Source organism: Alosa sapidissima, chromosome 8, assembly GCF_018492685.1.
Source record: "Alosa sapidissima isolate fAloSap1 chromosome 8, fAloSap1.pri, whole genome shotgun sequence".
Lineage (NCBI taxonomy): Eukaryota > Metazoa > Chordata > Actinopteri > Clupeiformes > Clupeidae > Alosa > Alosa sapidissima.
The window spans coordinates 21,468,544-21,472,922 of NC_055964.1; positions in this window are offsets into that span (position 1 = coordinate 21,468,544).

A 4,379-nucleotide genomic window follows, 5' to 3' on the forward strand; every position below is an offset into this window, starting at 1 on the left:
AGAATGGAACCACATTTTCTTAGAAGAACCCATTACCGGCTCCTGGGTTGACAAATAGACGGGCAGAGTCTGATGATCAAGTTTAGAAAAAAAAAAAAGGCACACTAAGGTCGGTCCACGGAGATTTTGTTCATTTGTACGGCTCTTTCTTTCTATGGCTAGGCTATGAGCAAAATCTGGGGAATGGAATCCCATAATGTTACCACTTGCGGTCAAAACACCGTTTTGTTCATGCATTATTAACCTATGGTTAACCTACATAATAATTATTTTATTCATAAGAAGTGAAGTTTAAAATTTTGAGATTCCAGACAAAAGCTACAAGGTAGGTACCGGTAATTAGCTCATTAGCTCAAATCAGTGGAGAACTACTTTGGGGGAAAAACTCAAGAGGGAAACAAATTAACCGAGAATTCGAAATCGAAATCAAAATTCCACTGGAGCTCCAAGCGTAGGCTTCACACCGCATTACACCACCCAGCTCTCATAGTCAAGTTCAAGTTGTTTATTGTCATGCCTACTCATAAAAGAAATTATAAGTAACAAAATTATTGTGTTCAAGAGCCAGCTCAACTTTAAAGAGTAAATTAAAAGTAGGCTATAAATATTCTAGTAAATATTCTGTGTGTATGGGGGGGGGGGGGGGTTAGGCCTATACCATGGAATGAGTGCTTGTGTGTCCACCGTGGTTTGTATAGAAATTAATATTAAGTGACACATACACGTAAAAGGGCAGTTTTTTTACAAACTCCTTGGGGAATGATTTGGAAAATTTGAGGAAGCTTGAACTATCAAATAGGATGGCGGCAGACAAATGGCCAGTGAATGAAAATCTGTCGGTAGCAGTATGATTGTCACACACTTCATAGGCAATTTGCGCAAAGGTAGAAGCGGACCTGCGCTTATCCTGGACACCGGTATGTTTTGCAGAAAGGCATGGGACATCGCGTAGGCCTGTCGTTCTCATGTTGGCCACAAACTTGTCTGTAACCCTGTGTGCCTCCACTGCATCAATTGCTCTTTTCTGCAGCTGTGCATAGAGCACATCTACACGGGGCATGATCTTGTAGAACAGGTCTCAAATGAATAAAAACTCGGGATCTAAGAGCATTCGAGAAAACCCTTTAGCCTCTCTAACTGAGATTGTATCAAAATGTCCAGATGTTTCAATTATTTCGAAACACTCCAAAATAAGCTTTTAAATCTTTTCTGAGATCTTGTGAAAAAGCCGAGAAACCATAAAGATCCGAAGAAGACACGCACTGAGGATGCTGCTGACGCAGCCTTTTCCATCACCAGGTTCAATTGATGTGCATAGCAATTAGGGTACACGTCTTGCACTTTCTTACGTACTCCACCAGATGCTCCTCTCATGACACTAGCCCCATCAAATGTCTGTGCAATCAGCCTTACTTTATCTGTGTCACTCTCAGGTGAACAAACTCGTAGGCCTACACGATTTCGCACTTACACTGTAGCCCTCATCGAGTTGTGCTGCAATATTAGCTTTCCCCAGCATGGCTAATTTGCACAACTCAGATGCTAGCCTCAAGTTTTTTGCCTTCTCTGAAAATGTTTCATGTCACACACACCTACACTAGCCTACTCCAAACATCCCCTTGTCCCCCAGAAGATCGGAAAAGCAGGCATGGAAAACAGAACATTTTATTGCGTTTAGGACAACCAGAGCTTCTTATCAGACATATGGCCTACCACGAACGTGAAAATGTCCGATTAAATGACCGACTCTTGTCCTTTGTTTGTTGGTATACGATGTTAATGTCGGGCTGATCAGGTCCTAGGTCTTTGATAGCTAATTTAACTACAAAATCAAGTCTTTTGAATGAGTTATTTAAGAGAAACTCCACATTGCACACACGCTGTTCACTCGGCATTTTTCTCGTCTGTCTGACCTCACAAACTTCGTGCGGACTAATACAAAAAGCAGAAAAAAGCAGAGTATTCCCAAGGCTTGGCGGAGGGCTGGGGGAATATTTATTCCCAAAGAAAAGGACGCAGTGGAGATTAATCAATTTAGGCCAATTATAGTCTACTGAATGTTGAAGGGAAGGTTTTCTTCAGTGTGGTGGAGACTGACAAATTACCTTGAAAGGAATAAACTAATTGATACCACGGTGCAAAAAGCTGGAATTCCTGGCTTCTCCATGTGCTTAGAGCATACCAGCATGATTTGGCACCAAATTCAATTAGCAAAGCGTGAGAAGAGAGACCTGCACGTTGTGTTCTTGGATTTGGCTAATGCTTTTGGGTCTGTGCCGCATAGTCTGTTGTGGAAGGCCTTTGATTATTTCAGAATCCCAGGTAGCATTAAAAGCATACTTTCTGGATATTCAATTATGTTTTACTACAGCTGATTACACCACAGGGTGGCAACAACTTGAGATAGGAATCATGGCCGGATGTACCATCTCCCTAACCTGGCAATAGCCAGATGAATTTCGCTCCGCCTAGCTCCACTCATCCATCTGGAACCGATCCATTGAAGTGTTGCTTCAGAAGGCTGGGCCTAATCAAAAAATGCTTGCATATGATTGAATAAGCCACTTGTCCGTCATCTATTGACGTGCTACTTCAACCACTCACATCGAAGCCAACCCGTGACGCTAATAACAGACTCACAGTCGCTTCTACGCTATGTCACATCTATGAAACTCCCGCCCTGCGTCCTGATTGGCTATACCATAAAGTTGGTTGGAGAAATCACTCTCAATGGAAGAGGTCCCAGATGGATGTGAGTGAAGCTAGGCGGAGCTAAGCGGAACGACATTCATCTGGCTAGGATCAGGTTACCATCTCCCCACTTGCTTTTACAATAGCAATGGAGGTCATCATTAGGGCCTCAAAATGGGTAGTGGGTGGGGAGAAGTTGCAGGGAGGGCCACGCCTCCCCCCGATTAGGGCTTTCATGGACAACATGACAACCTTGACGTCAACCATTCCATACACCAACAGGTTGCTGATAAGTTAAATAGTAATCTGCAATGGGCCAGAATGAAGGTGAAGCCAAGTAAGTCTAGGAGGCTCTCAATTGTTAAAGGGATGGTAATCGATAAGAAGTTTGCTATAAATAAGGAGGTGATTCCCACAGTTCTGGAGAAACCAGTGAAGAGTCTGGGAAGGTGGTATGATGCAAGCCTTAGTGATAAAGCACAGGTTGAAGACTTGAGACAGGTCACTAGGCAAGGTATTGCAAAAATTGACAAGTCAGGGCTGCCAGGTAAACTCAAGCTGTGGTGTTTGCAGTTTGGTTTGTTGCCTCGGCTAATGTGGCCATTGACAGTTTATGATGTTCCTCTTTCAAAGGTTAAGGAAAGTTGCACCCACAGTTAATGCAGGGAGGAAGTGGAACCCAGAGCAGGCAGTTAAGCAAGCTCTATCAGCATTGAAGCATAGGGATATAATGGGCCATGTGCAGCACGGGCGGGGGGGTCTAGGGGTGGGTGTAAGTAAACCCTTGTGGAGTAAGGCTTCTGCAGGAGAAAAGAGGAAAATGGTAGTGGAGGAAATGCATAGACAGGAGGAGGCTGTAAGATGTACTAAGGCAGTGTTGCAGCAGGCAAAACAAGGGCAGTGGGTGAACTGGGAAGGGGTGGAAAAAAGACGGATTAAATGGAAAGATCTATGGGGCATGGAAGCTGGTAAGATCAGATTTATGTTAGGTGCTACATATGATGTGCTCCCATCTCCCAAGAATTTAAGTCAATGGTTTGGTGAGGATGATAAATGCATACTTTGCTCGTGTGTGGGTCTCCACCATATCCTATCAGGGTGCAAGGTAAGTCTCACCCAGGGGCGGTATACGTGGCGTCATAACCAGGTATTGAAATGTGTGGCAGCGGCAATAGAGGATAAAAGGAGAGAAGTCAATTCATTAGCAGCTAGTAAAGGGGTAAGGCAAATTAACTTTGTACGTCAGGGGGATAAACCTTGTTCCGCGAAGGCCAGGTGTAAAACCGGCCAGTTGAAAAATGGGGCGGGCTGGGAAATGAAGGTTGATCTTGGCCAGCAGATGGCGGTACCTCCACATATAATGAGTACTAAGCTACGACCCGACGTAATTCTATGGTCGGATTCAGAGAAGATAGTTTACTTCATTGAACTTACTGTTCCTTGGGAAGACAGAGTGGAAGTGGCCAATGAGCTGAAGAGAGCTAAATACTGTACACTGAAATAGCAGAGGAGGCAGCTAAGCGAGGTTGGAGTGCACGATTAAGGCCTATTGAAATTGGTGCACGTGGGTTTGTGGCCAGATCTGCTATTGGCTTGCTGTCTGAATTGGGCATTTGTGGTTGAAGTCTAAGGCAGGTGGTTAGTAACATGTCTTTAGCAGCAGAACGGGCAAGCGAATGGTTGTGGGT